Here is a 12,239-nt window from a genome sequence, read left to right as displayed (position 1 = left end):
GAGCCTGGAATAAGATAAGATAAGGAATGCAAAGGGCTGCCCTTCAGTAGGTATTCGAGTGTTAGTTCCCAACTCATTTCCTCCCCCTTCCCACCCTTCCGTATCCCTCCTGCTTTCTCCCATGGAAGTCCCAGGGAACTGCCACACAGACCATGGGCCTCTTGTAGGGGTCAAGTTCACCCACCCCACCTATTAGAAACAGTCCTGCACACTTTACCTCCTATCCCTGGACAGTGTAGAAGCGTGAGGTGAGAGGAGCTGGCATTCGTGCATAACCACCATCTTTTTCAGTATCTTTTGCTTCAACCTTTTTGGCCACTGATTTATATCCTGGGTCCTGCTCTTCAAGGATTTTGCTCTCAGTCATTACAATCCATAGCCCCTCGGATGTGACTTACAGTCGAATCTCCTAGAGGCGAGAAGTTGTAGAACACTCTGCCTGTCCCTATGGCATCTTGTGGCTGTTGCCAATCCATGGGCAGCACTCCAGCTTCCAGTGTGTTTTGCAGTGTTCCCCTCCCCACTGGACACCCTCCCCTATCAGATGGCAGGTTGAGAGTCTTCGGGGGGCACCATGTAATCAATGACCGATGAGCATTGGTGATGAATACGCTGACCCCTGCACCCTTCAGAGCTACCTCTGAAAGGTGTATCTTACACGGAGCCCCAGAGTTCCCATGAGGGGACGAGCTCCATCACCCACCCTGGCAGCTGGCTAGGCCACTGACCTTTATTAGTTGCCTTCCTTTCCTTGTCTCTCTTCTCTGTGGGTGCTCTCTGCACCTCCCAAATACACTATTTGCACTTGAGTCCTTGTCGTAGCGTCTCCACTTTAGGGGGAACCCACACAATTGTAGGGGATTTCTAAACAGCCAAAGCAACAACAACAAAAATGTTTCTTGGCGAGTAAAAGTCCGTATCCTATTTTCTGAATCAGAACTAGCATAGTCTGACACGTGCACGTGAGCGGTTAGGAACAATGGGACAGACTGCTTGACGTGGAAATTATCCAACAAAGCCGGGAGGTTTGGCTGCCACCCTGGTAACACTTGATGGGCGAACACTTTGGGTTGGGATGCTGCTCCAGGCCCTGGAGGCTGCAGGAAGCACCCGGCTTCCTGTCATAAGGCCAAGGTCACGCAGAGGAGCGCAACCCTATGAAACTGCAGCCTGGGTCCCCACATATTGTTGGTATTGGCTCTGACAGGGCACCCGGAGCACATTCTAACTCTCCTCTCTGCGTCTCAGCAGATTCTTGATTAAAGCCCATCTCCGCCCGGGAGTGACTCCCCTGGAGGCCAAACTCCCTTTGCTGAGGAGGAACGGATGTTTCTTGGTACAGTGTGTGTGAGGGGGGAGTTGAAGATGGGAACTCCATTGCACATGTCTTTTAAAAAAACATTTTTATTGATTTCAGAGAGGAAGGGAGAGGGAGAGAGAGACAGAAACATCAATGATTAGAGAGAGTCGGCTGCCCCCTGCACACCCCACACTGGGGATCGAGCCCGAAACCTGGGCATGTGCCCTGGAAGGTCTGGTCTAAGGCAGCACTGAGTGGGGGCTGGGAGGGATGACCAACTCCAGTTCCTGGGGTTGGAAAAGACAGTCTGTGCTTGATGAGTGGATGTGAATCTAGGAGATGGTCAGACACACAGTAGGAGCTCCATAAACCTTGATTCATGTCTAGGTTCCTTTCCACCACGAGGATTCTAAGCACCAGTGCACAGAGAATATCTACAAGATGTTTGATGAGGCACAGCTACCATTACCTTCAAAATGAAAGGCAGAAAGTCAAGGGTTTATTTGTAGCCGATTTGTGGAACATGGGGAGGGTCTGGCTGGTGTTATCTGGAGTGGGTTGTCCTTGTACCAGAAAACGGTACACAGTTTCTCACTCTCCATCTCACGTGATGCTCGTGGCCATGGCATCCAATCCCAGGTGGTGGGGGCCGTGGGGGAGGTGACCTGTCCAGGAAGGATCCAGCACACAAGTGGCATTTTCAGCACCAGCCTCTGCAGCCTTTGCTGCTACTCTCACTGCATCCAGTGCCTTCCAGAGGGGACTGTCCTTCCGGGCAGGGAGGACTCAGACACCGGACACATTGGCAAGGCCCCCTCCCATTTACCGGGGAGAGAGTGTGTGGTGGTGCCTGGTGTGTGGGAATGGTCCCTGGGGGGTGTGAGGGGTGGGAAGGAGAGAGGGCAGGGGAAACACAGATTATTTGAGCCCAAGTCCAGAATCACCACGTGAGGCCCTGCGAGGCAGCGTGAGCCACTTCATCTTGAGATTTAGGGGAGCGCCTACCGCCTGCACCCTGGGACTTCTCCCCAACCCTCCCACACAGCAGGGAAGATGCAATGTGTTTGCCTCCTGTCTGCCGAGCATGGAGCTATAGATGGGTGTGTGGGAGTGTGGGTGTCGGGCAGGAGGGGGAGATGCCAGGGAGGGTCTTTTGCCACCCTAATAGGCAAGGGGCATCTGTTTGGGGATGAGAGGCAGAGCGGGAGGGTGCTTGAGCTAGATCAAGGTAATTGTTAGCTGGTTTATCTAGCCAACTCATGTTGAGGAGACTGGAAATGATTTACAAGCTCGGTGTGTGTGTGTGTGTGTGTGTGTGTGTGTGTGAGAGAGAGAGAGAGAGAGAGAGAGAGAGAGAGAGAGAAGTAGGTCATGAGAAAGAGACTTGGGGAAAATAGGCAACATTTATCTTTAGCAACTTTTATACTAATCAAATGTAATTTCATTTCACAAATGTATTTAATGTAAAATCTTATTGACTTACAAATTCGATTGTTGGGTTTTTGTTTGTTTGTTCGTTTTTGTTGGTTGGTTGATGTGTTTAAGAAATGTTAGGGAATAAAAACATTTGCTGAGATAGTGAGGCCTTCCCCTGTGTTCTCCCCACCCAAAAAGAAGAAAAAAATGCTGAGCAAAAATGTTCCTTTTCCCTCCCTTCCCTCCATCCCACTACGTCTCACACTGCTATCACTCTCTCTCCTTTCCTTTTTCTCCTCTTTGCCAATTTACTGTTTAATAATTTATTCATGTATTCAGCCAATCAGTCAGTCAGCTGGTCAGTCAACATACATACTATAGGCACATAGTATCTATGGGTGGGAGCTATTAAAGGACAGAACTTTGGTTTTTTATCTAGTCTAAGGGAGAGTTTTCGAATCGTTACTTTCACTCCTGGAAGGAATGCATTCTCCATCAGGATCCCCTGAGCCGGCAGCAGCCAGCGGATGCTCCTGGATTCCTGTGTCCTCCTGGGCTGGGCTGAGTCCCTGATTTTGTGGTTATAATTTCTAATGGAATCGAACAGACACCAAGGAAGGACCGTGCTCCCTAAATTGGATTTTGCCCCTCAACTCCCCAGTCGTCAATTCCTACAAGATGCCAGAGTGGCGCCCGACCTGGGCCTTCTCGCCAGCATGCCATTGCCTGCCGCTTGTGCTGATGGGATGAGAAAAAGGCAATGTGAACCCCCTGACTCCGTGTCCCTGCCTCCAGGCGTGGGCAGGTCGGCCTGGGCACCATGCTCCCCAGACACAGGAGGAGTCTGGCCTCGCATCTCTGTGATCAACCAGGGGAATTATAAGTTCTGACTTTATTAACCCTGCCGCCGATGAAGAAATCTCCACGGAGCCCATCCTCCTCTGGACTCAGCCTGCTCACAGAGTCAGTATGGATCCTGTCGGAGCCGCCCTTTACTCCAGCAGAATGGGCAGTGTGTGTCAGAAAGACTTCTTACCGCGGAGACCTGCCTATGGTGAGCCACGAAGTGATTTCTTCTTAAGCGTCAGGCATCGGAGGAGGAAAAAAGGACATCCAAACAGGGTCTGCTAATGAAGGCGTGCGAGCCCGGGGCACTTGCTGGTGTTAAAAAGACCTCAAGGCAGCCTGCTTCTGGGCTGAAAGCAGACCTTTGTCAAGGATTTCATGTTGGAAGGTTCAAAAGACCCCAGAGGGAGAGTGAGAACAAGAGGCAGGAAGAGGCGTGCACAGAGGGACGAAGGGAGGGAGGAGGCAGGACAGCCGGGCCTGGCTGCGATGTCACAGACAGAGTCACAAACACGGCGCCAGCGGTTTGATCCCTGAAAAAAGGCCTGTGGAGCGTTGATGCAATGAAAGGCAGAAATTTCTGGATTTTTTTTAAAAAGATGTGCTTTTGTTCCTGCTGCTCTGCTCACCTGAAATGCCCTTTTCTGTCCATCCTTAGCCCATCTATTCTAGAAGGCTCAGCTCCCATTCCTCCTCCACGAAGCCTTCTTTGGTATCTCCAGTGAGATATAGAATTGCTTTACTTTCTGCAGGTCGACAGTAATTCTTTTCCATTACATTTTTTTAAATTTTTTAATTATACTAAAATACACATGACGTATATGTTACCATCTTAAACATTAAAAAAAATTTTTTTGGTGCCAAAACCTGGGATCGAACTAACCATCTTAATTAAACATTTTGTTTTGTCTTGTTCTGTTTTTTGTTAATCCTCACCCAAGGATAGTTTTCCATTTGTTTTTAAAGAGAGTGGAAAGAAGGGAGAGAGACAGAGAAAAACATCAATGTGAGAGAAATACAGCGATTGGTTGCCTCCTGCATGCAACCTGACCGGGGCTGGGGATGGAGCCTGCAACCCGGGTACATGCCCTTGACCAGCAATCAAACTCAGGACCCTTCAGTCTGTGGGCTGAGGCTCTATCCACTGAGTCATCTGGCTAGGGCTAAACATATTTAGGTGAACAATTCAATAGTGTTGAACATATTCACATTGTCTCCAGAGCTGTTTCATCTTGCAACACTGAAACTCTATACCCATTAAACAATGTCTCCCCATTTTACTGGCAACCACCGTTCTACTTCCTGTCTTGATAAACTTGACTACTTAGGTACCTCTTATAAGGGGAATCATTCTGTATTTGTCTTTTTTTGTAATTGGCTTATTTCATTTAGAATAATGTCCTCGAGGTTCATGAACATTATAGCTTGTGTCGGAATTTTCTTCCTATTTAAGGAATAGTAATTTGATTTTATTTTTTAACTAGAGGCCCAGTGCAAGAAATTCATGCGTGGGAACGGTCCCTAGGCCTGGCCATGCGATCAGGGCCATCTTCCCCAGCTGCCTGCAGCCGGGCCCATCCCTCGCCACCACCCACCCCTGGTTCCCCGTTTGCCATCAGGTGATCGGTGCCTGACGGCCAGGGGAAGGGACCCAGAGGTGGTCAGTGCACCTCACAGTGACTGGACCAGTGGTCGTTCTGCTGTTAGGGTCAATTTGCATATTACCCCTTTATTATATGGGATGGCATTTATAACATCCTGCCTTATTTTTAAGGTGATGTGCACATTACGTTTCCCCCATAGAATCCTTGATCTTTGAAGGCAGTCTGAGTGTCTCTTCATTGAATCCCATTGCACCTATCAGCCCAGTGCTTGGCAGAGGGTTGTGCTCACTGAATACTAAAGGACAAATGGGAAGATCGAAGGACAAATGCTGCTATTTTGTCTTGAGTGGGTTTTTCTAGACCTCCCTGTCCCTCCATACTCACGCTGCCAGAAGACTCAGCAGCAGCTTAAACCAGTCCATGGCATCAAGTTGAGGCCAGCAGAAAAGGACGGGCATCAATAGTTTTGGGTTCATCTTCTTACCCCACAGCCCTGAATCAGTCCTGTATCTCTTCCTGGCTTGAGCCTTCTGCTTCCGTTGGGAGTCATCTTCTCTGGGACAGGAAAGTGGACCCAATCTTAAAAGAACAGAAACCCAGGATGGAAAGAGTAAGGAGAGAGGGAGATGGTTCACATAAGAATGGAAGCTGATCTCTCGATTTGGCTTTCCCATCTTGTTAAGTTTCTGGTGTGTCATCACTTTTAATCTTCGATAAAGGTGGGGTGGTAATGGGGGGCAGGGGACTGTGCTTAGTTAATATTACCTATTTTATTATTCCTTTTAATTGGAGTAAGCATCTCCCCAAGTTGGTGCTATAGAAGATTTGCTTATTTTGCAGCGCAGGAACAATAAGGGAAGCCTTGCTAAAATTTGATTCAGAAACTTGGAGAACTAAATAATTTCAAGCTTGGTCTGTAATCGCTGTTTTTGGAGGAGAGCCCAGCCTTTCCCTTTGTTCTTCCACGGTCATTTGTAAGAGAGGATCATGGAATGGACATAGGCATTGAGTCAAGCAGTCCTGTGGTTTGGCTAGTGATGTGACCTGGGACGGGCTGTTCACCTCACTGAACCTCAGTTTCCTCATCTGTAAAATGGGGGAATACCCCCCCCCCACCACCACCTCACCAAGCTTTCCTGAGGATTCAGTAAGATCATGAATATCAGGTGCTCAGTCTGACACACTGTAACTGAATTCTCTTCTCCTCCTGAGGCGACCTGATGTCCCTCTACTCAAGGCCCGTTGGTTCCATTTGGGTCCAGGACCCCCCATCAGCCACATCCACTGCACTGGCTCTGTGTCTTCCTCAGCAGCCAGCAACCCCCATGGAAAGTCTATGGCACTTCATCTTTGGGGGGTCCCTGGACTGGTTGAAGAATCGCACTTTGGTGTGGAATAGGGCTCTTTTGGGTCCGACAGGATCTTGTTGGAAGATGGAATTTGCAAACCCACAGGAGAATTCATAGAAGAACAAACCACTGTGGTTAGATTCCCCCCCCTCCCCCCCCAAATGCTTTCCTTCCAGCTGGGCAGAGGGCTCCGTGCCTGTGCATGCTGTTGAAGCTACTGGGGCCTTTCCTACAGAGGAGCTTTTATTTTCTGACTCCTATCACCTTTATTGGAGAAGCCTAATCCTAGGGGTCAGCACACGGGTAAGTGCTCAGCCAGCCCAGGACAAGCAGAACTATGAGAACGGTTCCTGCAGTTCTGCCCCGCCTTGCACGGCTTCCCCCGAGGTGTAATTGGCTTGTGCAGGGTATTGCCACTGCTCCTCAGTCACATGCGACAGGCTCTCCGTGGGCCTTTGCAGGGGGGCAGGGGGTGCAGATGTGCGGGCTGCCTCGTGGTCAGTCCTGAGGGACCATGGTATCCCTTCTGATCACAGTACCTGCTGGGTACACATTGCCTGAGTCTCAAGAGTCTGAGGAATGATTATCTTTAGCTACTATTAAAAACAAGCAAACAAACTAATCAAACAGAACCTGGAGAGTTTATGACTGATAGACATTCTTCCCTGTTTACCTAATATTACATTCTGTCGTTGTTGTTGTTGTTGTTGTGTGTGTAAACTCATCAACGCAGAGGAAGCAACTGCTCGAAAGTTAGCTCCAATCCGCTGAACTTTGTACCTCAATTCCTGGTTGACCCTAAGATTCAGAAAGAACTGGCAGAAGGTGAATCAGGGTCCAAAGACAACCTCTCCCTGTGGCAGGAGAACCTGCTCTCGGGGTGATCTAGGGCGGTTCACCTCCTCTCTGTGAACTTGTCCCCTGGCAGGTTAGGCCAGGAGGCTGGGCGGGTCACCCTAAGAACGCTCCAGTTCTGACTGTGGTGTGATGGGGCTTGTGATTCCTTCTAGAGCTGGACCATGAGCAGGGCGCCCTGCCCTGCTTTGTGGCGTTTCCCTCTGCTCCCATGGGCTCCCCGGTCCCGCTGCCTCCTTGCTGCAGTGCTGGTTCCTCTGAAGCAGGGTTTCACACCGGAGCGCTCTGCGGGGCCAAGGCCAAGGCCAAGGCCGGTGCAGCACCTGTTCAGTAAAGGAACAAACTCGTTGGGCTTCCCGGATCCGTCTTCACAAGCCAGGAGTTTCCTTTCAGGAGCGCCATGGACTGGTCTCTGAACATCCACAACAGCCCAGGCCACACCCGCTGGAAGTTGAGGGAAGGGGGGCAGGGGAGGGACAGGGTCTCACCGAGCCATTTCCTTCCTTCCAGGGCCTGGGCGCAGGGCTGGAGACCACCCTGTGAGCAGGCTCCATCTCATAGAGGTGGAAAATCAGCAAATGCAAGAATCGAGACTCCATCTTAAGTTCATCACAGAGGAGGCATTAATAAACCCCACAAGCATTTATTAGAGTGGAAGGGACCTCAGTAGATCACCCAAGTTGGCTTCGAGGCCGTTGATCAAGCAGAGAAGAAAAATAATGTGCTTAGTCACACAGCTAGGGAACGCGCTTGCTTCGCACTCTGCATCGAGGCACTTTTCTCTGTGGGACTGACTCAGAGCCCTTTGAAAAGAGGTTCAAGGAAGTGTACCTTGGAGACAGTCATGTACTCTGCCTTCCCTCTGCTTTCCAAAGGGTGCTCTTTGACCCAGATACCAGCATGGAAGGGCCAGGTGGCAATACCCTTCCTTGTACCTTATCAAAGTCTCTTCAGCCCGCTTTATCAGAGCTGACTCACGCCCTGGAGCCCTCTGCACGGACCTGGGCTGGGATTGCAGGCCGAGAGGAGCTGCCTTCTCTTACCCCATCCAGCAAGGCCCTCTTAACCCGCCATCGTCTCCATCTCCCCCAGCGGGAGGCTCAGCCACATTTGGGGAGCTTGGCCCAGAAAATCCTGGCCTTTCCCACATGCCCCTCCCCTGTCAGGGGCCTTGAGGGGCGCCTGGGAGGCAGGGCTGGTGAGCGCTGAGTGCGGGAGAGAAGGCAAGTGCTCCGCAGTGTGAGCCAGATGGCGGACGCCCGGCGCCAGGCAGGTGCTCCAGAAAGGCTTCCTTTCCGGCCAGAAGGACTAGCGACTCCCACCTTCGAGAAATACATCTTTGAGAGGAAGATAAATGATCATCGGGCTCATGTAGCCCAAAGCCTTTAATTTTCATAATATTTTTTCCGTCATCACGGCCTTTGGGCAGATGGAGGAACAGCAGGCCAGGCCCAGCTAGGCAGGGGCAGGGCAGGGTGCAGGCACGGTGCCTGAACACAGCTAATGGATGTTCCTCCCTCCCCCCTCCCTCCCTCCCTCCCCCCCCCACCTCCCCCCTCCCTCCCAGTTGAGCAGACACTGTGCAGGGTTCGGGGAATCCATGGGAGCAGAGACAAGGCCTAGCCCTGCCCTCCTGACCCTCCCAGCCCGGCGCCAGGAGAGCCATCCTACCAAGTGAGGAACGCTGCCAGGGGAGGTTCACGGGCCTTAGGGGGCAAGTGCCTGGTCTGAAAGGCCAGACAGGTATTTCCAAGGAAGTGACGCTTAGGCTGCTATGTGAAGGGGCAGAAGTCAGGAGGGAGTGGGAGCACCGGGCGGGGGAAGGGCACCGGCAATGACATGGTGAGGAAACTGCAGGGACACAGGGCGGAGGAGAGCCCCTGCCGCCAGGGAAGCATGTGAATGGGGCCGAGGCGGGGTCAGGACTGGAGGGAAGGAGGCCGGTGCAGGGGCTTGTCTCTGTGCTGGGGGTGATGAGAGGCCTCTGAAGGGAGTGGAGCAGCGAGGGCCATTCAGGGAGCACTGGAGAGATATTGGGGCACCCAGCCAGTGAAAGCAATGGGCCCGAGGCCCCTCTGCCCTCCCCGTCAAGCAGGGTTGAGGGGCCACCCCCAGGCTCAGCCCCTCGCAGGGAAGTGGTGGAGGGACAGAGGAAATGGTGGAGCAGGAGGCGGGGCAGGGACAGGGGTGGGCGTGGGCCTTCGGCATCACCTCCTCCACCCTGTCTGAGTGAAGCTCAGGTCCATCCGACCTGCCTTCTCTGGATGCTCTCCCCGCACCCCCGCCCTCTGAACACTCCAGCGGGAGGCTTCTGTGCGCCGCCTCTGCCCTGGTTACACCCCAGGTGCTGTGAGTCACCCACCTGCGTGGTGAGTCCAGGCAAGAGGTGAGAACGTGAGTGCTGAGGAGGCGGGACAGGCAGGTGGGCTCAGGGCAGGCACCCAGCTCTGGGGGGGGGGGGGGAGCAGTGCCGCCCCCACAGCCCCTCCCCTAAGGAGCCTCTTCAGAGAAATCCATTGGTCCCATCCCCTGCAGGAGGCCTCTTCCCCATTTCGCTCTCCCTACTTCTTCTCCCCCACTCTCCCTCTCCCTCAGCTGGCTGTCAGCAGACTGCCACCATCACCATGGTGACGCTTGCTCCTGCCTGCAGCTCCACCATCAGCAGGAGTGAGAGCAGGGGGAGGGCGGCTGGGCTCATTAGTCTTCCTATTGAACCAGGTTCTTTTAAAACCAGCTCATGGCTGCACACTGCGGATGCAAGGCCGAGCCGCTTACCTGGAGGGCTCACCTCAAGCAAACACAAGATGAGAACAACTAGACAGAACACCTACACCGAGGGAGCTTGCTCGTACGATGAGCAGAGGCAGGGTGGCCTCCCTTCTAAGCACTGGTGTGTAACGGTGTGTTGGACATGACTGATTACCCGAACTTGAGGTAGACTTGTAAGGCTTTGGTTGTTAGAGGCGATTGGGGCCAAAACAGACCAGGATTGAAATCCTAACCCTGCCACTTATCAAACGGATGAACCCGGACAAGCGATTGAACCTTGCTGGGTCTCGGTTTCCTCACCTATAAAGTGGGGATGATAATACCTACCTTGTAGGTTGTGGTGAAGAGTGAAGATAACTTATGCACAAATTTGGCCCATAGTAGGTGCTAACAGTGGTTACTGTTGGTTTTGCTCTTGTTATCATTGCAGAGTTCCGAGCCTTTGAGATGTTCCACGCTTGTTTGTTGATTTGAGCACGAAAGGCAGCTTTCCTAGCACTGACTTAAAGGCTGCTAGGCCCTCAAGTTTCAAGATGGCAGGTAGAGCAACCCCCCCCCCCCGAAAAAAGTTTCTTAAAGCTGGGAGCCTGAGCCACAGTACATTTATAATAGCTAAGATCTGGAAACAGTCCAAGTACCCATCAGTAAAAAAGCTATGGCACATTTACAGCATGGCATACTATGCAGCTGTAAAAAAGAAGGACCTCTTACCCTTTGAGACAGCATCGAGGGACCTGGAGAGTATCATGCTGAATGGAATAAACCAGCCAGAGAAAGACAAGTATCACATGATCTCACTCATATGTGGAATCTAATGAACAAAATAAACTGATGAACAAAATAGATCCAGAGACATAGAAGCATGGAACAGAGTGTTGAATCTCAGAAGGGAGGGTGGGGGTGGGTGGTGGGTTGTGGGTGGGGAGGGATTAACCAAAGAACATCTATCTATCTATCTATCTATCTATCTATCTATCATCTATCTATCTATGTATATAAAAGCCTAAGTGACCATCTGACCATCTGACCAGTAGCTATGACGTGCCCTGACCATGAGGGGGCAGACGCTCAACACAGGAGCGGAAACCACAGGCATGGAAACATGGAACAGACTGATGAATCTCAGAGGGAAGGGGGAAGGAGGAGGGCGGGAAAAGATTAACCAAAGATTTTATATGCATACTAGAGGCCCAGTGCACAGACTCATGCACTGGTGGGGTCCCTCGGCCTGGCCTGTTCCCTCCCGCAATCCGGGACCCCTTGGGGGATGTCGGAGAGCTGGTTTTGACCTGATTCCCACATGAATCCATGCACTGGCCCTCTAGTGTGTGTGTGTGTGTGTGTGTGTGTGTGTGTGTGTGTGTATGGCCTGGGCCAAGGTGGAGGGGGTCAATGGGGGGAAAAGGGACATCAGTAACACTTTCAACAATAAAGATAAAATTTTTAAAAAAAGGAACTAGCAGAGAGGAGGAAGGTCTGCGTGCCTGGGGGCAGGCATAACCAGAGAGAAGCAAGCTGCTATGGCCCATAGAACCTTGGTAAGCATCAAGAATTGGGGCACCAAGTGCTGTGGAAGGGGCGCAATGCGGGGCCTGAAAACAGAAGGATTCTGTACAAGTATTGATAAGAGGCAGACAGACTCACAGGACCCAGCCCCTACTTCCTCTGCAGGAGACAGGACGTTTAATTTCCAGGAAAACTGAACGGGAGAGACTGTGCTAGGGACATTTGGTTCAGAGGGAGGCTGGGGCGGGTGCAAGTTTGCATGCTAAGTGACTCCTTCCCCCACCTCGCTTCAGAACAGGGACAGGAGATGGTCAGATTCTTTCCTGCAGCGACTGGCCCACCTTGGGAAGAAGACATACATGCATTGATGTCTGGAGGCTGCTGGTGAAAAAGCCCGTGGTGGACCTGGTCACCCTGGAATAAGTCCCATCCATGAACACAGAACTTCCAATCAGCTCCCGAGGGCCTCGTCCTTACATGTTACCAGTCAAGGGTCGCCAGAGAGAAGGCATCCAGCAGGGCAGAGAATGAAATAATCACACTGGAAAGCAAAAGGACCAATGAAGGAAGCAGAAGGAATGAAGGAGCAGCAGA

Source organism: Myotis daubentonii, chromosome 17 (assembly GCF_963259705.1).
Source record: "Myotis daubentonii chromosome 17, mMyoDau2.1, whole genome shotgun sequence".
Taxonomy (NCBI): Eukaryota; Metazoa; Chordata; class Mammalia; order Chiroptera; family Vespertilionidae; genus Myotis; species Myotis daubentonii.
This window is presented reverse-complemented; position numbering follows the sequence as displayed.